We start from the raw sequence: 24112 nt of genomic DNA, 5'->3' as shown, positions 1-24112 counted from the left end.
GGGCGGGACAGCCTCGGGCGAATGTTTTTACTAATTAATTGGGATGCACAGACTGGAGCGCTGCCTGTTTCTGGTTTACGGTGGATCGCTGAACTCCGGGTGTGTGAGTGTGCTTCAGTTGGGTGAATTCTTGCATTGGCGCCTGCCCATCTCTTCCTCCAAATGCTCCCCTAAGGATCTTCTTTTACAGGATCAGGTCTCCTTCCCCACTGATGTACCTCCCCAGTGATGGCACTCTCCCGTGATGGCTCTTTAGGTGCCCCAGTGATGGCTCTCCTGGTGCCGAGATCAGATCTCCGTGCTGGTTGGGTAGCTCATAAAGAAACCTTGCTTGCTGCAGGCAGGCTATTGAAACAATGGAATTCCCGCCTGCCTGGCTACCCTCCAGATTCGATCCCAGCACCCAGACAGGCTGAGCTGGGTGCTGTTATGTCTCCAGCAGCATTTTTATTGGTGGTGATGGTGTTCAGGATCCTTGGGTTTCCCTGAAAGTGTTTATATACAAAACGTAAGCTGATTAATAATAATTTCTGTGAATAATTATTTTGTAACTTTGATGAGGATTAACTTGAAAGAGTAGATTACTTTTTGTAGGGTAACCATTTTTGTAATATCGCTCCTACCTACCAAGTCATGCACATAGTCAGGCTTTCTATCAAAGGTAGAAATTTCTTCTATGTCTTAAAGTTGCTATTGTAGAATTCTTTACTTCCTTGGTTAGACTTATTTCAAGAGAGCAGCAGTGTGTATGTGTGCCTGTGAGCCTTTCTTTCCTTGTTTGGGGGCACCATTGTTAATATTTCTGTCTTCCTGATTTATTTCTCTGTGTTTCTCATTTGTACATAGGAAGGTTTCTGTTAAATGGGCATAGTAATAAACTGATGCCTAGTGACTTACTATTGTACATGCAAATTATGCATGTCTCAAGCCTCATCAGAAAAGCTTCTATTTGCAGTAGATTGTTATTAACAGAGAGACTCAAGACTATTCAATATGCTGACAATAAGAGACTTTGGAATGTTCAGACCTAAATGGAACAAGTATACTGCACCTCCTCCTTCCAAGGCTCAGGGATCATTGAAGAAGTAGGGACAAGAAAACATTAAGAGACAGAGGCAGTGGATAATGACAAGGAAACATTGTCTTCCAGATCCAAAAGAGTAACTGCACAAATGAACTAACAGGAATTCTGACAGCATAAAGAAGTCCTGTGCAAGCCTATGATAGTCCAAACTTCAGCATGGGGAGTGGAGGTGGGCATCATGTTCGACCATTATTAGAGAAACCATTAGCAATTCATAGCTGCTGGTAAAGGGAGAGTTAGTTTCCCTTAAGAATGTTGCTCCAGTTGGTTGACCATGCATGCTCAGAGGATGACCACACATGCAGGAAAATATGGGTAGCACACATTAAACCTGAGAGGTAGTAAAACATAAAAAAAATGAGGACTAGTAAATTATTTATTTATTTATTTATTTATTTATTTATTTATTTAAGATTTCTGCCTCTTCCCCGCCACCGCCTCCCATTTCCCTCCCCCTTCCCTAATCAAGTCCCCCTCCCTCGTCAGCCCAAAGAGCAATCAGGGTTTCCTGACCTGTGGGAAGTCCAAGGACCACCCACCTCCATCTAGGTCTAGTAAGGTGAGCATCCAAACTGCCTAGGCTCCCACAAAGCCAATACGTGCAGTAGGATCAAAAACTCATTGCCATTGCATTTGAGTTCTCAGTAGTCCTCATTGTCCGCTATGTTCAGCGAGTCCGGTTTTATCCCATGCTTAACACATAAGCAACTACATAAAAAACAGAATGTGTTACCATGACAACTGAAAGAAAGAGGTTAATATTCCTTACTTTTCTAAGAGCTAATGTTATCATAAGTTAAATTCTTTGCAGTATGCTATGAGACTGTCACCATTTTATGGGTAGGATAATTGGAAACATATAATTCAGGAATGGATATATTCAGTTAAAGAAAAGATGAGTAAAAATAACTATTTTTTTTTTAAAAAAAGAATGAGGACACAAATTTAGGTAGGTAGGTGGGGAAGGAAGGGAAATATCTGGGAGGAGGTGGAGGAAGAAGTGAATATAGGCAAAGCTCATCTGAAATTATCAAATAACTAATAAAAAGCGAGTAGAATTAAAACACATCAGATTGTGTCCAATAATCAATAGGCATATGTAATAAAATCTTTGCCCCTAAAAAGGAGCTTTAATATTACTGTGATTTTCAATTGTCATTACCTATCAGTTAAGAAGTTACATTTCATTATGCATATCTGAGTGCTTTCAATTAGCACATATTCTTTGCATAATTAGAATAAATTAAGTTCTTAAGTCAAATAAATTATAATGAATAGAAAATAAATAGTTCAATGACGGTGATTTTACAGGCAATCTATAAATTTCTGTTTAGAAAATAATATCTATTTATTCAGTGTATTAAAATTTGCTTTTAGTAGTTGAAAACTGATTTGTGGGAAAAAATAAAGCATTGCATACTGTATGACTTAACTTAAAACAAAAGTAAAAGTGGGTGGTCTTCTACTATTTTTCATTTAGCTTCTCTGTAATTTGTAAAATTAGTGTTTTATGTTTCAATTCAAAAATTTGCTACCTGCCTATTCTTTGTAGTCACACAGTCATTAAGCTCATAATTAGTTTGACCATGTTAAAATGAGTCAATAAAATGAACTGAACACATTAAAGAATAGTTCAACTCATGGGTGCTTAGCCCCAATTGGCATAACAAAAGTCCTGAGCTCAGGGAACATTTTGGAAGGAGTGGAAAGCTTATAAAACTGGAAGTACCAGAAAATCTATCACTAGATTATTGCTCCCAGAAGATTCATACATCATAACCCAACAATATGAGTGAGAGAACTTTGACGACTGATTCCTTTTCTCCTGTTGTGGCTGGCAAGACTGTTTGGTTCCTTCCTAAATCTTCAGCCTCCTCTCTCCCCAAGTGCCCACTCCTCAACCACAGTATCACAACTATGGAGGAATCTTTCTGCCATATCCTCATAATGAAATGGCAGAGTTTACTGTCCTCTTGTTTGGATTTAGAATCATATCATAACTTCTTCCCATCAATGGAATATCAGCAGTTGTGACATAGGAAAGCTTGAAAAAAGCACCATGCATTTCTGTTCAACCTCAGTACCTGGTGGCACTAGGATACCATGCCCAGACAGTCACGGGATGATAAAGGATAATAAATAAAGACCAGACAGATTTTGTGGGCAAATCCTCAGTAATGACACACATCTCTCTTGCTAACTTGTGAGAGGCTAAGGCAACCTCAATAACCCTGTCTTAGATAATCACAACAGATCACAGCCAACATAATAAAAAATGGTGGGTAACAGACATTAAGTGAGTTTTTGTACATACCACTGAAATTTTTGTAGGTGCTTGGTTTTCACCATTTTTGTCGGTATATGTTTAAAATTTCCACACACTCCATCTATGACTCTACTTCCTTGAGTGTTGACAGCTCAGGGGCCAGGGAGATACAGGTGCCTTCCGTCAAGTCATCCTAAGCTTAGAATGTGAATAAATATGGATATCAAATATCAGGTGTAATGATTTCATAACTGAGTTCTAATCAGTATTTGTATATAACTCGGGAGGCAGAGGCAGGTGGATCTCTGTGAGTTCGAGACCCGCCTGGTCTACAGAGCTAGTGCCAGGACAGGCTCCAAAGCCACAGAGAAACCCTGTCTCGAAAAAACCAAAAAAAAAAAAAAAAAGAAAGAAAGAAAAGACATTCAAGACCCAAGGCCAGCATGGAATATACTGAAATGTATAACATGGAAAGGAAAATTCTTGGTCTACAGCAGCCACAAACAAAACAGAGAACTTCTTCTCTTGTTTTATCTTGTTCTCTTTTGTGAATAGGTATTTATGCTTCAACACAGCTTTACTGAATGTGGTTAAGAAACAGCCAAGGTTCTGAAACCAAAGGCAGTTGAAAATTGTCTCTGCAGCAACACTTCATTCTCTTAGGAGGGAGCTCATACCCTTTCACTTCCTAGTCTACCTCAGAGCAGCAAAGTAGAACCAATACATGGCTATAAAGGCCATTGCTGAAGAAAACTAGTTACAGGTGAAACAAACCAGGGGTTTAAAATTATTTCTCACTTGATAAGCCCTGGATAAGATTGTTAGAAAGAATACAAATGGCAAATTTAATATGACCTTTAGATAGCTGACTGTAAACAACATAAGTATGTTTCCTGGGATACCAAAGGGTATTTTGTTACCGGAAATTTCATCTCTGGTTTGGCATGTTGCTTTTTCATCTGGTTAATCTGAAAACCCTGACAGCTCCAATATAATTCTCTCTTGTAACAATGTCTATTCCACCTCAAATAACCTTATCTCATGACTATTTCTTCCAGAACATTTCTATAATTACTTTTTTGTTTGTTTATTTGTTTTTCCAAGTTATGTTCTTGTATCCCAGCCTTTCTTGTCTTTGCTCAATAGAAAGCATCCCTTGCATCTAGAAAGCAACAATAACTAATTAGAAGTAAAAATGATAAGTGATTGACAAAGATTTAAAATGCAAAGTCTAGCCAAGTATCTCTAAGAGTGAAGGTGCTGTCAAGGCTGACAATCTGAGGAGTTCAAATAATTTTAAAGTTTCCTCCTGTAGTTAGTTGGGACATGACACAGTAAGAGTCCATAACCAGTGTGTATATGCAGTATATGTAAGAGACAGTAAGATCCAAGCTAACTCCAAGATAGAGGAACTAAGCTCCTATAGATTCCAGGCATCAAGACACTGTTTCCAGGATGACTCACTTCTTACATATTGTCTAACTTCTAACTCTGAGCAGAGCAACCACCTGCACACAGAGCTTTGTGGTCTTTTTTTAAAAAAAATATTTATTTATTATATATACAATATTCTGTCTGTGTGTATACTCGAAGGCCAGAAGAGGGCACCAGACCTCATTACAGATGGTTGTGAGCCACCATGTGGTTGCTGGGAATTGAACTCAGGACATTTAGGAAGAGCAGGCAATGCTCTTAACCTCTGAGCCATCTCTCCAGCCCAGCTTTGTGGTCTTTGTTTCTTGGGGACACTAGGGAGAACCTTCCATTTACATCATGACAACTCAACAGACAGACAGACTTTTAAGACTGTTTGGCTGTGCCGTAAACTCAGCATTTACTGATCCAGCTTATCCAATGTGGTTGATTCTCTCTAAAACCCTTCAGGGTGGTTCCCAGCTTAGCACTCGGTTCTATACACAGAATCTACAGGAGGTTGGAGATGATCAAGTCGAAAATGAAAATCACCACTATCTGTCTCACGGAGAACTGAGCACTACTTGGAACTTGCTCACATGAACTCTGTAAAAGAAGTCTAGTACCCAAACACATCCATCCTGCATATGGATGTTCCTTTGTGTGCTTCAGTTCTCTGGAGACTCCCGAACTAAAGTTCAGCTTCTAAAATGCAGGCTCCATGTTCAAACAGATCTGAATTTAAATTCTGACTCTGCCGCTCACCATTGTATAAACATGAATAAATATATTCATTCATCTTTCTAATTTTGATGTACTCATCTAATACAACACAACTTTCACTACAAACAATTCTGAGCACATAAGTTTTAGAGCACATAATTATTAGAAAATCTCTAATAATTAAATCAAAGTGAGAGTGAATGGGGAGAGAGAAAATTATGAACCTCATGATGCTAGATTTGGAGCAGAAAAATACTTTATATATCTAAATCTTCTCAAAATTTTCCACATTACTTCTCTAAAGACAACTTAAATAGTGGGGTCAGCAAGATTTATATTTTACCTAACAATATCTTAAATTTTTGTTTCAATAATATTGAGGGATTGTTCAAGAAGTTTCATAAATTTTTTGCTATATATATAAAGCATTTAAAAATGAGACAAAATGCATGATACATGACGACTTCCTTCAAAGGCACAATGGCCTGTGAAGAAAATAGTTGGTTCAAGGACCATGGTCTTGTTCATCCACTCTGATTGACTAACCACCATAGTGGATAGCCCATCTACCATCCTCCATGCCTCTGCAAGAGAAAGAAGTGTGATAGGTGCCCTAATAATTAGTAGCACTTTGCAACTCAAGGAATATTGAGAAACAAGCAAAGCCAATAGACTGCAAGCTCCTGCGGTGCTGGGAGGAACACTGAAAAGGCTGCCATGTGGAACCCCGTACAGCAGAGAGGATCAAGTGCTGCTCTAAGGTTCAAATAGGCATATGTTCAAAACGAAGCTGGGTTACCAAGATCCTTTACATCCCTGAGCATTATCTCTTGGTGGAAATAATTGTGCCTTAGTCTATTTCTGTCCCTTAAAATAAAGTTTTACCAACTGTCTAATATGTTAATAAGAAAGTTTATTTTAGCTAGTGATTGTAGTCCAATGTCACGGTGCCACATTTTGAAACGGTCATGATGAGAGAATCACATGAAGTACAGTCATGAACTGCATGTAGATTCTGATCAAGCTGGCTATTACAGAGTACCTACTCTTAAGGAGATAAGCGAACAGCCCTAGCCTCGTCCATCAGACTTCACATCTTCATCCCTCACAACAGGGATAAAATTTCAACTTGAGTTTCAAAGGAGACAAACTGTATTCAAACCAGAGCAATGTCTGTGTCTTAGGATCATTGTGATAAATTAAGACAATCCATGCCAAATATTTGATCTGGATCTATTAAGATATAAAAATATCAGTGTCCACAAAATTTAACAAGTGGTAGCTACTGTGAATATTTTTGTCATAATTAAGTCCATCAACAAAACATTATCCAATTCGTCACAGCAATACTCCCAAACCTGGTACCAATTTCATCTTAGTGAAGGTTTCTATTGCTGTGATGAAATACCATGACAGAAAAAACTTCAAGAGGAGAGGGTTTGTTTCACCATATATCTTTTACATCTACCATTGAGGGAAGTTAAGACAGGAACTCAAACAAAGAAGGGGCTTGGAGGCAGGACCTGATGCAGAGGCCATGGTGGGGTGTTACTTACAGACTTGTTCTTAATGGATTGCTCAGTCTGCTTTCTTATGGCATCCAAGACAATCATCAAAGAATGACACCACCCAAATGGACTGAATCACTCATTAAGAAAATTCCCTGCAGACTTGCCTACAGCTTATGGAGGCATTTCCCCAATTGATGTTCCCTTCTCTCAGACTGCTTGAGTTTGTGTCAAGTCGAATTAAAACTAGTCATTACACAACAGAAGGGAAACTTATGTATTGTCAGGAAGGAAAAAGTTACAAAGAACAGTAATTTCCATGAAAAGATCAGCAGACATCCGAATCCTCCATACTTTCAATCACCTTTATCTTAAATTTCTGTCTCTGAAAAATCTATTCCAACTCAGTCCTTAGCAATCCCAGGACACAGATTTGATAGGTGCCAATTCTATTTTAACTTTGTCTCAGGTAAATGAAATGACCTAGACAGAAATCCCAGGTCCTAGAATTCAGTTTCCTTGTAGGCAAAATGAGAAGGATATGTAGAAGCTTCAATACTTGAATCGAAGTATACAAAGACCTTTGAGGCCTTGAGGTATGAATGGAACGGAATAAACAATTCAATCCTTTTCCAGAACTGCATATGCTCACTTACTACTATCTTTCAAAATCAAAAGTAATGACGAAATGGAATTTTAACTATTTTCCAGAAAATGAACCTAGTTCTTATCATCCTGGAATTTTTACTGATGATACAGAGAATTTTTTTAGGCTTTTCAAATGTCTTTCTGCTCACAGGGCATTGACATAAGTTGCATGTAATTTATTTTTCTGCTATTATATTGTATGAATTAGTATGTTGGCAATAATTTTTAGCCTTTCACACTTTGAATCAATGCCCAGAATAATTCTAACAATATTTTTATTTGCTGGAAACAACCTCAAGGGAAAAAAGAAAAGCTCATCAAAAAACCTATGTATTCATTTACATTCAGATGAGACTCTAGGTCGAATGTTAGGTGAGCCTGGCAGGTAAATGATACCTCATTTCACTGCTAATACATAATCCTACTATTTTATCAGAAGCAACTCGAGGAACAATTATTGATGTCATATTCCCTAGAGTTTTCATGCTGGATATATGTTCTAGAACTGAAACACAGTTGGAGATAATGCCAAAACTGTGAATTTGATCAAACTACGTCATCAGAATGGTGGTCTCACTTTAACACCTTAAAAAGACATTTTAATTTGCAACCAAAAAAAATGTGTCATTTCTTAGTATTAATAGAAATGAGGAAAGATCTAAATGGACAATATTACATGCAAGGCAAACTGATAGACAGGACATAGCTTCAAGGTCTTGCAGTTATGAAAGGCTCATTGAGGACATGATTTTTACTGAAATTTTATTTGATTCTGATTAATACTAACGTCTCATATTAACAAAGGAAAAATATAAAAGTATCTCTTTTCTTCCACCTCCTTCAAATCATCTTCAGATATTATTTCTTAAAATTGGGGAGCTAATGGAACTCGTTCCTTGAATCCCAGGGACTAAATTTTGCCTGTATTGAAATCATTCATCTGTGAGAGCCAACCATGATAATCTAAGTCTGGACAAAAAGGAAGTTCTTTACTTCCTCCAACCATTATCACCTGGCACTCTGGCCATTAAATGGAGTCTCAAAAGTTTTCCCTGAGACAATGCCTGGCAGGCTGAGATTACCTAACCCCCACCCAAGAGCAGACCATTCAAAGGAAATTCTTGACATTCCAAACACTGTAAATAAAAACACCTGCCAGTACTTTATCAGGACACCCCTAGACAAATGTCAGCCAATCAGGGGTCCCGAACCTCAGAGACCCCTCATCCCCACCTTTACTACTATAAAATCCCAATTCTAATTGAGCTTGGGGCTCTCTGGATATTCCAATACCTTGGACATGCGGAGAGACCGAGTTTGCAAACTTGATTAAAATAAACTCTCTTTGCTTTTACATATGGGTCTCCTTTGCTAACTTTTGTGGGAACCCACAGATTTGGACTTAACACATCTAAGATTCAGGGAAGGAATTCTGGGAGACATTCTTTGCTAATATTATTGATTATACTGTGAATTGTTGTTTCCTAATGTTATAGGTTGCTGTGATATTCAGTGAACAAATATATGTGCTAATTTCTGTAATAAAATATCAATATCACTGATATAACATGGACAATAAAGACATTGCAACAACTTACAGAAAGAAGCTAAATCTCAATATAGAAAATGATTTCTACTTAAAAACTTCCTACTGTACCTTAAGAATAATCATGACCGCTGAGTAGTACTCTAATGTATATATATTCCACACTTTCTTCATCCATTCTTCCATTGAAGGACATCTAGGTTGTTTCCAGGTTCTGGCTATTACAAATAATGCTGCTATGAACATAGTTGAACAAATGCCCTTGTCATATGATCGGGCATCTCTTGGGTATATTCCCAAGAGTGGCATTGCTGGGTCCAGGGGTAGGTTGATCCCGAATTTCCTGAGAAACCACCACACAGCTTTCAAAAGTGGTTGCACAAGTTTGCATTCCCACCAGCAATGGATGAGGGTACCCCTTCCTCCACAAACTCTCCAGCAAAGGCTGTCATTGGTGTTTTTGATTTTAGCCATTCTGACAGGTGTAAGATGATATCTCAAAGTTGTTTTGATTTTCATTTCCCTGATCGCTAAGGAGGTAGAGCATGACCTTAAGTGTCTTTTGGCCATTTGAACTTCTTCTGTTGAGAATTCTCTGTTCAGATCAGTGCCCCATTTTTTAATTGGGTTAATTAGTATTTTAAAGTCTCGAATTTTGCATGCAAATGGATGGAAATAGAAAACACTAGCCTGAGTGAGGTAACCCAGACCCAAAGAGATGAACATGGGATGCACTCACTCATAATTGGTTTCTAGCCACAAATAAAGAACCTTCATCTGGCGATGGATGGAGATAGAGACAGAGACCCACACTGGAGCACCGGACTGAGCTCCCAATGTCCCAATTAGGAGCAGAAGGAGGGAGAACATGAGCAAAGAAGTCAGGACCACAAGGGGTGCACCCACCCACTGAGACAGTGGGGCTGATCTATTGGGAGCTCACCAAGGCCAGCTGGACTGTGACTGAAAAAGCATGGGATAAAACCGGACTCTCTGAATATGGCGGACAATGAGGGCTGATGAGAAGCCAAGGACAATGGCACTGGGTTTTGATCCTACTTCATGTTCTGGTGTTGTGGGAGCTTAGCCAGTTTGGATGTTCACCTTCCTAGACCAGGATGGAGGGGGGAGGACTTTGGACTTTCTACAGGGCAGGGAACCCTGACTTCTTTTCAGACTGGAGAGGGAGGGGGAGAGGAGTGGGAAGAGGGGGAGGGAAATGGGAAGCTGGGAGGAGGGGGAAATTTTTTTTCAATTAAAAAAATAAAAAATAAAAAAAAAAATGATCATGACCACCAGGAGTAATTAGGCCAGTTATAGAGTAATCAATAAATGGAAAGTAAATGGAAGCTCAAAACCCTTCCAAGAAATAATTGTGCAACAGAACTCTGTCTCTAAACATATTATGTGACAGGGAAGAAAGGCACATTTTCACATATTTCTCCTTTCCCTGTTAAATTCTGTGATCTATCTTACTAGTTATGAAGTGGGCTTTGTGCCACAGGAAAAAAACACAACTTCTTTAATACTTTTGGAGTTATTCTTTACTTTGTAAGATACGTCTGAGGAGCTCTTTAAATTCATTTTAAAAACTGAAAGAAATTTAAAAGCACTTTGAAAGGTCCTTTTCTTTCTCAAGGTACTTTTACAGTTTGAGATCAGAGAATAAATAGATAAAGGGGGAGATTAAGGCAAGATAAAAATTGATGTGCAATTTGAGGCACATGTAAGGAAGGTGACAAATGGAAGTCTTGAGGCTTCTCACATTGCCAAGAAACGTGTCAATGTTTTCAATCCAAGATACAATTTACTACCTGGGAACCACTCTCACTCTCTTGCTAAGTGTGCTTGATTAATAAATGCCAGGGTAAGGTGCACTCTAATGCCACCAAGGGGATTCTGAAAAACAAATGAATAGTTTGAATGTTGCCATCAAAGGTGTAAGTCTCCTCTGAAATGCAGAACATCATCCACTAGGGCAGGAGAACATAAAATCTGAACCAAAAGGCAAGAAAGTATCTGTAACAGATATGGCAGTGATCTAGTCCTGGTAGCCATTCTTAACAATGATTTGGTTTTCTTCAGTCCAAGATCAAGAATTCCTTGCTTCAAACTCACCTCATGACTAAATCTCCCAGTTTTGTATGCAGAAATGACTTCTCTTCATTAGCCATCTCGTCGTATAATTGCAATCAATGGGAACATCTCTTTAATTGTAGTGCATGAACCACTTCCATCAGATTTATTAGAATTAGTTTTACATAAAAATAAAGGCTCTTGCATTATACCTTTAAGCTACTAACTCAAAATATCTATCGTAAGCCTTAAAAATCAGAATTTATATAAATACTGTATCGGTTAAATAAAACCATGTAATTGAAATGGGAGTAGCATTACACCTCAGGAACAGCAAACTGGAATGTAATCATGATATATAGAGTAATTTCTAAGGTGGCACTGGAAAATTCTAAGAAAGAACAGATCTTCATATAAATTTAACACACCCTGATATGATCGTGAATATATACAAAGCAAGTCTCCTGAAAAGGTGAGTGTAAAGCTGGAGTCTTTAAGATATAATGGCTAGTCATCTGGTCTCTAAATTACATCACCTTGTTAAATATGTTTACAGTCTTGCTTTTAGAATACAGTTGAAAAGTTATGTCAATAGACAATGGAGATCTCTGAAGAGGAGAGGTCCTCTCTTTAGTAGTCAGGAATTAAATTTGTTTATATCCAGAAAGAAAAACTCTGTTTCAAAATATCTAAATTTTAAACAAAGATATATGGCTCTGTGGAGTTTATAGGAGGCAGATTTATCTTCTGCTTGGTTCACTCTAAAAAAGTCCATCCCTCCCCATCACACACACACACACACACACACACACACACACACACACACACTGCTTCAGAGTCTAGAGCAGAAGTTTCACCACAATATCAAGGTCTACTTGTTATGACTTGAATAGGTTATTGCACAAGCAAAACCTTAATCTACATGTATAAGTTGCCTGTGTATTAAGGGTTAAATATTATATTATTGCATATTTTGTAATAGACTATATATATTATAATTCTCTGCTCTCTCTTAATGAAATAATATCCACTGTATTGTTAGATGGCATCATATTAGATAAAAATGTCCAGTTCTTAAATTAAGAATAATTCATAAAATTATAATTCCTAGAGCAGGAAAGCAATAAAGTATATGTAGCTTACAAATCAGCTAAATTATGCATCACATGTTTCAGACAATTTATTGCTTTGGGAGGATTTTGTTTGTTTGTTTTGTTGGTTGATTAGATTGTTGTTGATTGGTATATAATAGGAACAATGAGCAGAAAGTCCATTTGGACTCTAGAAATAATAGAGAATGTCTGTCTCACATAAACAAATAATGAAACAGAAATCAAGGTTGATGTTGTACCAAAGCACTAATCATTGACCTCAGAGAGAAAAAAATACATGTTCCTTCTTTTCTGAAAGAGAAGATAATGGTTCTCAGTAATATTGTTGATTTGAAGATTCCTTAAAATTGGTATGTGTATAGACAAGCATCAGATTCTGCTTTCTGTAAGAGCATAGTAGTTAAGGTAGCCCAGCCTGTAGCTACCACCTGCCTTTTTGTACTTGTAAATCAGTAAGGCAAATCCCGATTTAAAATCTCAGAGAAATGAAAGCTTGAAGGATATCACAACATACTCTTCTACTACTGTAAGAGCTGATTCATAACAAGACAAGCTCCTGTCATCTTGTATTCCTATCTGTAGGAACTGAGGCAACAGTTCTGAGAAATAGGAATACTTGTAATAATGTCTATAAATATGTAAAATACCAACATAGGTATTTTCCCAGAAAATAGTCTCTAGTGCAAACAATAGTGAACAAGAAGACCTGCCCTGCAGTTGATCCTTAGAGAAAGCTATAAAGACAGATGAATCGATATTGTGCTGTGAGGAAGCCAACCTGCAAGTTAAGCAGGAGAGTAACAGTTCCTCTCCATCCCACTTTAAATGCTGGTTGCCATGACATACACTGCATCCTGCAGCATAGATCCCTATCACTAAAGGTAATGCACAAGGATTCTACATGAATCTATTATAAGAACTGAAAAGAGCATGGTGTATGAAGGCAAACTTAGAAGTATACCCACTTATATTGGCACCACCTGAATCTTGAAATTATTTTATAAATTCAATTATTTTATAAATTTATTAATTCATAAATAATTTACATTAGAACACGAATATCCATCTGAAAGTAGTCACTGACTTTTTAAAAAAGATTTACTTATATTTTTATGTGTGTGTGTGTTTTACCTCCATCATACATCTGTGTATTATGTACATGTGGTGCCTGGGGAGACTGGAAGAGGGCTGCAGATCCCCTGGAACTGGAGTTACAGCCAGTTGTGAGATACCCTCACAACTCTGCTGGAAACTGTGTTCATCTGGAGAAGCAGCCTTTGCTCATAACCATTGAGCCATCTCTCCAGTTCCATGATAGGCCACTACTTTTAAACAAAAGAATTTGGGATATCAAGTGGGCTCTAAAACTTGAGACCTAAATCTGTTCCATGGAATCCTAAGAGTTCTAGATTGCCTTTCAAGGACGCTCAAAATTATTTTTTCAATAACACTAAGAAGTTATTTGTCTCTCTCCGTCCTCTTGACTATGCACTGATGGTACAAAAGTGAAATTGGGTGAGCCTGTTTCAGTCCGAGAAAGAATTGTCAGTAGTTCACTGACAGACAGCTGCAGACAAGAATAAGAAAAATGCTAGATACATAAAGAATTTCCAATAACAACTAATTTTATTAGATTCTTGTCCCGAGAGAAATATTTTAAGATTTTGTGTGATGATATGATGAATACATATCCAGTCTTTATGCTTCTGTCAAAATACAATGCTTGCCTTAAGTAAAAGTACTCATGTGATTGATTTATGAACTGTTATTTAAAATCATTTCAACTTCAAAGGAAAACTGACAGATAACCATGTACAGTTATTCAGATCTTGGCATCTTAATAATAAATAAGCCTGTTATTTTGTGATGTAATGCTTTAGTTTATTATTATTTTTAGTTTCTCATACAGTGACAGTCTAGAGATACAACACATATTCATAGAAAATGTATTGCTCAAATTTATGATTCTGTAACAAGTACTTGATACAATCAACTTAAGAGAAAGTTTACATAACTATTGGTTTTAGAGACTTCTGTGTGTGTTCATGTGGTGTTGTTCTGTGTCTATCGTTACAGTGTATAATCACAGAAATGCGGGAGGAGAGATCTACTCACTTCCTGTTGTCAAGGAATTCAAGACAAGGAGAAGTGTGTCAAAGTACTAATATTTCTTCAAGCATACAGAAACATCTTTTAACAGCGCTATATTTCTCAATAACTTGGGCCCAACCCTAAGCACATGGATTCAGTGGATAGGATATTCAGAATCCAAACCAGGAAAGAAAGAAAGGTGGAAAGGAAAAAGAGAGATATATGTACAAGTCCTTCATATTGTTTTAGAGTAAAAAGAGTTCCTAAAATCCAGTATAAGGAATATGAGAATCATGGGCCTACTGTTAATTTCAATATAATCATTAAGGGGCCAGAAAGATGGCTTGATGGGTAAAAGTCACTTGCTGCAAAGTCCACTGACACGAGCTCAATCTTCAGAACCCATCCAAAAGTAGACAGAGTAAATCAATTCCACAGTGCTGGACTCTCACCTCCACATGTACACCTTGGCATGGTGGTGCGATTGCATTCACAAGCACACTCTCCATAAAGATATAACTGAAAGACATGAAAATACCATAGAGAAGAGAGGAGAATTATCAACCCATCATAAGACAATACAACTGTATTAATGTAAGCATCTATCCTCTGTAAAGTAACCTCCCTTTTTTTCAAGAGGAAAGAAACAGAAAAAAACCATTAATAGGCAAAATCAAATTCCAACAGTGCGAACAACTCAAGGCTCAATATCTGGAATTCATTCATAATTCTCTGGGCTTCCCCAGGTGGCTCAGATCACCTCTATGTCCCTGTCCTCAGAAAGATATACAGCTGTGTTTTCGGGCACAGCCAGACCCATTTCATTACATCTGGGGTTTCTGGTGGTTATCACCCATTGAAACTGGGCCCCATGTAGGAACTCTAACTCTGCCATACAGCGCTAAGTCTCAGCTCTTCTCTATGATCCATTCATGCCTTGAGAATCAATGCCACCTGAGAACTTTTACATCACAGATTTTAAATGCCAGCATGAGGTGTATTCTCACACATTTAAAAATGCCTTGTTAAATAAGAATTGTTTTTAAATACTGTCATTCATAAGCTTTGTGTTTTCATTTTATGATTTTGTTTTCAGGACAGAAATTGCCATATAAGAATCCATGCTAATTAAAAAATATTTTGGAAACCTGGTGTTGGCTCTTTGGTTTACAATGAAGCCACATGGAATTCACCCCCTCCAGGCTTAGCAAAGATGGCTACTAGCCATTTGGCAGCCTCCAATCTGATGTCAGACAGTACCAATAGCTTGGGAGGTCTGCTGTAAAAGATTGTCCTCCAGGGTTCAAGACAGAAGTCACAGAGCAGCAAAGGGAACCTAGAATATCTCTTAATCTGAGGGAAAAGGCTCACACGTATGTTGTTCCAGACATGTCTCTTTGTTTTCTGTCTCTATTCTAATTCTCCTGTCCTCATTCTAATTTCTCCTAGTTTCTCCCCTGACCCAAAAGCTCTCCTTTTACAGGAGCTTTGAAGCAATAAAAAAAGTGTAAAACTTATCTTTCATTGATCAAAAGCACATTCCTAGGGTAAGTGATAAGGAGCTAAGCCATTTACCATGGCTTCACAATGTTTCAAGTTTTCAGGAGTAAGATCATGTGCCAGTGGCACAGAGCCCAGTGACAAACTTTGAGACATAGGTCTTTTGTCAACTAGATATGGCAAGTGAAGAACTGGCATGTTTTTCTTAGGGTGCTTTGTATAGCAACCTCAGTTAGACACCTGCTACTCTGACCTTGTGCAGAGCTGCAAGGTTTTAAACTTATGATCCATTTACTAAAAGCCTTTAGTCTGGTTTGAACTTGTCCTGAAGTAACAATGAGCTAATTGTGTGCAATGAATCTTAGACTGAGAAGAAATTGTTATTTTTTGTGTTAGTCTGAATAAGGGAACAAGGCAGGCTTTAAATGTCTAGAGTCTCAGGGAACAATAGTTTTGAAGCATCTCCTAGTATATTTTCTTTATATAAAATTGTAAAGATGAATGAAAAGCCATCTCCCTAACCATCCACAGATATATGTGTACCCATATATTCACAAGATAAACACTCAAGCAGTGGGAAAACACCCAAAACTATTATTAGGGAAAAAAAATGAAGTGACTCATGAGAGAAATTACAGACAGAGACAAGAAGATATCTACAGCCAGTGATCCCCCCAAGGCATTCCAAGTGAGGCTCCTCATCACAGAATCTCTCGTCTGGTAGATCTGCCTGTTGAACACTAGTTGTCACCCGCTGTATACTCCTATGGCCTGCGGTAGGACAAAAACTATGGTGGTGACAAGCTACAGGTTGTTTATATCGCAAACTGGTGTCACTTCACATGGTTCCTTTAAGATTACTTATGTACAGAATTTCAATACCATACCAACCTCATGTTATGAGTTTAACTTAGCTTTTTTTCTTACAGATACTAAAGATTTTTAACAATACCCAATAAGCTTACAAATTTTGAGGAACAGAAAGTTCATACAATTGCTTTACGAAATCTTAAGATAAGGCTTATATCTTAGTGAAAGTCTGATGCAGTTAAATGAAACCTATAATCTTTTTGGCTATTTTACTCTGCTCTCCTTTCTCTGGCAGAGTCAGGTGGACTGCCTGACATAGGACAGAGAAAACCTAAATAAGGTTTCTCCAGTGCCAGCCAGATATGAAGGGGAATGAAGTTGCACCCCCAAACAAAAGCAGGGAGATTTTAGAGGTCTTGGGTGAGAGTTGATTACTTGTACTCTACAAGCTGAGTTGTGCCCAGTTATGATCAAAATATGAGTATTTAGGCCGAAATTTGGATGGCTGGCAACTTTGAGGAGAGGGGACTGCAATAGCCACCAAGAATGCAGAACTGGGTTTTTGGCACCTTTCCTTTGTTCAGAGACTCTCTGAGCAGGCAAGGCTTGGGAGAGAGACAGAGATAGAGACAGAGAGAGAAACAGAGAGAGAGAGAGAGAGAGAGAGAGAGAGAGAGAGAGAGAGAGAAAGGGATTGCTGGTCTCTATTCTTCAATCCCTGTCTCTATTTTATTTCCAAACTGATAACATGGATGAAATTCTCTATTTAGCAGTATATATCTGACAGTGTTGAGTTTTGACACAAAAATACAAGGAGGTCCCCTGCCACAAGACTATATCTGTGGTTAATAAGTGGCCCATAGTACTCACCCATGAGGACAACAGGAGGTCAAAACTTAACAAGCAGTTCATGTGAGAAACTCCCAAAGCTGCACTTCCAGCATGTTCTTGAGCCAGAAATGCCAGGAAGGAGATGTGGTCCTGTATTTCCTCCTAAATGAGCACCCCTATTTGTAAATTCTGCTTGTAAAACTTCCTAACCTACATAACAAGAGTCAAGGGCAATCGGGAATGAGGATAAGATCTGCCCAGTTCCTACACTTCTACTCCTACATTAACTGATGAAAACCACTAAAAAGGAGCTAAGATATCAAGAGTCATGTTTCTTGAGACCCCTGTTCACTTGCAAGATATAAGCCCTTTCTTTCTTCCTTCCTTCCTTCCTTCCTTCCTTCCTTCCTTCCTTCCTTTCTTCCTTTCTTTCTTCTTTCCTTCCTTTCTGCCTTTCTCTCTTTCTTCCTTCCTTACTTTTTTCTTTCGTTCTTTTCTCTCCTAAATAAAACCTTTTGCTACTCATTTTTCTTGTTTTATCTATTCTTTGATGGCATTCCTCCAAACTTTTTACCCTATCCAAGTGTTATGTTTGAAAGCAACCTTTACTTTACAGATAGTAGGATCTGGGATTTCATATTTATTGAAAATAGCTATATACCTGTATTGTATCAGAAGTCAATATTATTTAGTCTTACAAGAAAATTTGACACAAAAGAAAATAAAGCAAGCACTGGCTATTTAAGAATGGATATTATTAAAGCTGATTTTCAGGAAAGAAAACTTAAATCAGAGAGGAACAGAAAAGGCAAAGAAGGGAGGAGAATGTGACCTAAGTCACATGTCTCAGAATAAGTAGAAGGAGCTAGGACTGGGCCACATATATAGAATGGAATGAAACAATTAAGTAAAAGAATAAAATCTCATAAGCTTAAACAGTCTTGAACTTTGTATGACATTACAAGGTCAGCAGCGGAAAACTCAATCTCCATTAGTAATCTCACAAATATGGTAATGTTTGGCATTTATAAGCAGTCTCAAAGAAGAGATTTTCTGAGACCAATTGGGAAACTTGATCATTCTTCTCCTCACTCTTCCGAGAGACTGTGTGTGTGGTTGAAGGCACAGATATTAAACTTCAGAGGAATTCAGAATAATAGGCAAGGAGGGGGCTTTTCAGGCCTGCAAGCACCAGCAAGCACACAGGGGAATGACATTTACATGAAAATGATTTCCAGAACTGAAATTATGCTTGTGATGTTCCATTGTAAATATTGACAGCATCAAAAAGAATGTCTGAACAAAAAAGGACACTAAATGCCGGCAGCAAAAGCCTGGCCAGTATTTATGTTAAATTCCTCAAATTGCATCCCTTTTTACATAAGTAATGATGCCTCAGGAAACAAAGGAAAAATCCTCTAAAGCCGTGAAGTGACAGAAGATGAATGTGTCCACATTCTCTGTCATGTAAGAATGCAAGAACACACCCACTGTTTCTCATCAGAATGACACAGGGTCCCTCCCCCTTCTTTGAGGAATTTCATATAAGAAAGCTTACATTTTCATGTACTGAGCTTAGAAAATGAGTAGATATATCACTATAAAAATAATGAGCCCTGAGAAACATAAATGAATTCTGGTACTGAGTTGAGAGTATTGGATTTTGATGAAACTTTGACATTTAAGATTAGAGGCATGCTTATCTATTTAATGAGGAACAGGCTGGCGGCTGACTATGATGTGGACCCCAAAATCAGATTTTTTTCTGCTCGTCCATTAGTATATACTATGGATAATTACTTAACTGAATTTCTAAGAGCTTTGGTTTTGGTGCTTAATCAATTTCTGCTTCAACATCTAGTGGTTTCATTATGTACCATTGTTAAGCTACAGGCTGCTTGTTGACTAAGACAAAAAAAAAAGCTTTTTTGATCTCCAATAAGTTTTTAGAATTATATGCAAATTTTTGAAAGAAGAAACAGAAGAATTACTCTGGAATTTATTCATTTCCAGACAGTAGTCACATCCTACATTGATTAAGTAATTTTGAGCAAAAAAAATATTCCATTAGCTGCTAATTCTATTGCAGAACAGTATATTGTATTTTGAAGCTTGTTCTAAAAATACCCTCAAAAGAAATCATAATTTAAGAATTAATCATCTTGTAAGTTTATTTCAAAAGAAGAAAGATTTTCTGTGAAATATTGCAGTTAATGTGTCTCAATTATTTTAAGGAATGGGATTTGAGTTAATTTTCAGAATCTTTATATGGCTTTGAAACTACAATATAAGACAAATTTGTAGAGAAATACTGATGTAGTAATGTTAAGACTGTTGTAGAATGTTAAATACCTTCTGCTACAATCAATAGTATGTAACATTTAGTTGTTATACTAGAAGATCTTTGGATTTCAGTGAAAATCAATCATTTCTTTAGGATAGAATAAATAGTAAACATACTGATTTGAACTAAGCACAAAAATCCTTATTGGAATAGAAATAATTAAAAACTGAATAAATGATCAAATAAGTCAATTCTTCAATTTCTTTTTCATATTTTTTTTATTTTTATGTATGTGTGAATGAGTGTTTATGAATTGAAGCTAAATAAGAAGGTGAATCCAAAGAAAAACTGATAGTTATCCTCCAGGATATTGGAAGTAGACAAGATTGCTGGGCAAAAATTGGGAACTAGGGGGTTGGGTGGATTGGGGGAAAGGGGAAATGGGGAGAGAAAAGTGAGAAGGGGAGGATGGGGAGAGCTTGGGGGAATGGGATGGTTGGTATAAAGGAAGGGTGGATATGGGAGCAGGGAAGTATATAACTTAATTGAGGGAGCCATTTTAGGGTTGGCAAGAGTCTTGACTCTAGAGGGGCTCCCAGGGGTCCAGAGAGATGTCCCCAGCTAGGTCCTTGGGCAGCTGAGGAGAGAGAGCCTGAAATGGCCCGATCCTATAGCCATACTAATGAATATCTTGCATATCACCATAGAACCTTCATCTGGCGGTGGATGGAGATAGAGACAGAGACCCACATTGGAGCACTGGACTAAGCTCCCAAGGTCCAAATGAGGAGCAGAAGGAGGGAGAACATGAGCAAGGAAGTCAGGACCACGAGGGGTGCACCCATCCACTGAGATGGTGGAACTGATCTAATGGGAGCTCACCAAGGCCAGCTGGACTATGACTGAAAAAGCATGGGATAAAACCAGACTCTCTGAACAAGGCAGACAATTAGGGCTGCTGAGAAGCCAAGGACAATGGCACTGGGTTTTGATTCTACTGCATGTACTGGCTTTGTGGGAGCCTCGCCTGTTTGGATGCTCACCTTCCTAGACCTGGATGGAGAGGAGAGGACCTTGGAATTCTCACAGGGCAGGGAACCCTGACTGCTCTTTGGACTGGAGAGGGAGGGGAAGGGGAGTTGGGGCTGGGGAGTGGGAGAACGGGGAGGGAAAAGGGAGGCGGGGAGGAGGTGGAAATTTTTAATAAAAAAAAAAAAGAATTCAAGGTGGCCTCATATAAGGAGTCTCAGTTGGAGCCTGGGGTTTAAAATCTTACTGTAAAGTTGTCTTAAGGATCAACGTGGGTTTAGCACCAATATGAAATAAGAAAAATTGTGCCAGAAACAGAGCAGGGATATGCATGTTTTAAATGTTTGGTTAAATCAAAACAACAAGGCTTTTTTGGGCAAATAATTTAACCCACAGATTAAGAACCTATAAGGAAATCGGATTGATATCACATAAAATATTGGACATTGGTGCTAATATGAAAATGTGTTACTTTACTTTTTATTCATTAGTTAATACATTAAATATTTTGATTTGCCAAGAAGGAAATTATGCATTGAAACTGTTAAACTCTCAATAAGCATTAAGTTAGTGAAAACTTATTCTTTACCAAATTATTAAGTGAAAAATCTTAAATTAATTAGGATATATCTTTACAATTGATGGTAAAAGTCAACAGGAATTAAATTGCTTATGCTCACCACTGACATTTATGAATAAATTTTACAAATTTGTCTTAATATAGCCAATATGTCTACTCTTTCCAAAATCTACTATTTACCTTTGCTTTTGCTGGGCACATCCTACTTCTGGAGATTTCTGTATGTTGCAGCATGTGGATTGTTTTCCACTCTCTTCCTCCACTGCTGGTTTATTTCATGTGCTATCCCTGAGGCTTCCCAAGCCTCCCTCTATTTCCTGTCTTACCTCACCCTTGCCCTCAGCTCTGAACACAATTTTCTCCCAGAGCTGTAACCCGGCTGCTGCAACAGTAAAATTGAAGGACCCCCAGATGCTCTCAGCTTCCCAAGACAGGCAATGCTTCTATATAGACAACCTTAAAAGATACTGGGGAAATTGATGCTTAGTATAGTGGTTTGAATATTTTATCTGATCTAGTTCTTAAATTTACAGAACAAATTGGGCATAAGACTTCAGGTTCAAACACTTAGGCCATTTGGTTCCTAAATGATATCACCAAAAATAGCTCTAAGCCATTATTGTGAGAATATTCTAAGAGAACTGATTTAGATTTACCCCCAATATGTAATGAGAGAATGTTCTGTTGGATTAGAATATCTCTACACTTTCTTCCACTTTTCAGCTTTTTCTTAGGCTCAATTGTTTAAAAGATTAGAGAAGAGGAAAATCTTTATTGGGCTAAGAAAATAGTTGAAGTAGTTGCTAGGATATGTGGAAGTAGGACACATGGTATCCAAGTGACCACAGCAACTATCAGGACAAGACAGCATAATTCTTGGGAAAATATTTTCTTATTTCATTTTGTCTAAGGTCTAGGTCAACTTACAAGCTTAAATGTTATTTTTATTGTTGCATATGTCTCTATGGAATGTCTTCAGGTGATAGAGATTTAAGTTGCAGAATAATAGTTGTTTGTGATCTATCATGATGGGACCCTGATAATTCTCATTTGTAAATACTAGGTACCTTTTAAATGAGTATCAGACTTGAAACACAAACCAAGGAGTTTTGAGACTAGGCCCACACTTGCAAGTGATTGGCAATATAAAAACCCAAATTCTCAAATTAGTTTTCCTACAAAATATGCCCGATGTGATTTTTAACTGGCACATATCATTGTGCCTAGGGCTGGACTTCATAAAGATGGCCGCTCTAAGAACACCCTGCACATTTCCCTTGCTTTCCATAAGTCTTCCCATTTCTCCTCCCTCCTTCTAGTCTTCTTTTTTAGCCCAAGTCCACAGTTATGATTTATATCCAATATAGGGATATAGGATATATCTTTACACAGCCATATAAACTATAACAACAAATAAAATAAAATACACAATATCTGTCTCTAATACTCAATATAATATAACAACCTAGAGCCACAAATAAAACTGTCTGTAAGGGTGTATGAACAAAGTCTCATTGTTGGAGCAAAGCCCAAGTAGTCAAATTTATGCCACGGAACAATATTTGCAAATATAGTCATTTTATGTGACATCATCTAAAGCCAGGTTGTTTTAGCCAGTCAAAGTATTTCCCTGAAAGCAGGAGAAGGACAAAATATCAAAATCTTCTCTTCCACAGGAATCTAGAAGATAGAATGGAATGTATAAAGTAAAATGCCTCCTTAGTCCCATAGTCACAATGATGAGAATAGAGTAATGTACATCTAAGTATTCCATATGCCCAGGTAAACAGGAGGATTGGGGGTCTGATGGGGCATGTGTGGAAGTGGAGGGTCTAGACATCATAGGCTGAAGGCCAGGATGATGAAGAAAAAGGTATGACAAAAAGGAAGTAGACAGAAAAGGAGGCTTAAAAGACAAATGAAGTTAAGTGGTGGGGTGGGGTGGGCATTGGCACTGCCGTGGACTGGAGCAACCAGTGATTAACTACCTCCATCCACATTCCATGCTCCTCTAAGATACCAACACCATCTGTTGAACAGAATCATTCCTATTTGTCATCTCTTCCTTTTGTTATTTTGAGGGCCCAATGAAACAGTAATTACAGGGCAAGGACTCCCATGACGTTTTTTCTAGACTACAAAAAGCAGCCATACACTCTAACTGCTGGTGTGGCAAGCCACTCACTCATTAAGTCATTTTAAAGCAAATACAGCTCATGAGTTCTTTCTATGATTGACTTAGGGCAAACGAAATCTTAAAAGGTATGAAGATATTGTCACCTACTAAAGATAATTGTGACCTCTGTTTAACATGAACTTCCTTCATATTTCACATTCACTTAATTGTATTTTCTCATGAATGTGAAGCAGTGCAGGGAGCCGGACAGAATCGCCATTACAAGATGGCGCTGACATTCTGTCCGGTTGGAAATAACTCCATAAATGGGACCTATCCCGATGTAGTCTGGTGACAGTTGATGGTGGCAACCAATCACAGGGCGACCCTGGTGACAGTTGATGGTGGCAACCAATCACAGGGCGACCCTGGTGACAGTTGATGGTGGCAACCAATTACAGGGCGACCGGTGTGCCGACTCCCTATATAAGCAGC

This window comes from Microtus ochrogaster, chromosome 4 (assembly GCF_000317375.1).
Source record: "Microtus ochrogaster isolate Prairie Vole_2 chromosome 4, MicOch1.0, whole genome shotgun sequence".
In the NCBI taxonomy this organism is placed as follows: domain Eukaryota; kingdom Metazoa; phylum Chordata; class Mammalia; order Rodentia; family Cricetidae; genus Microtus; species Microtus ochrogaster.
The sequence above is the reverse complement of the archived record's forward strand: the minus strand, read 5'-3'. Positions refer to the sequence as shown.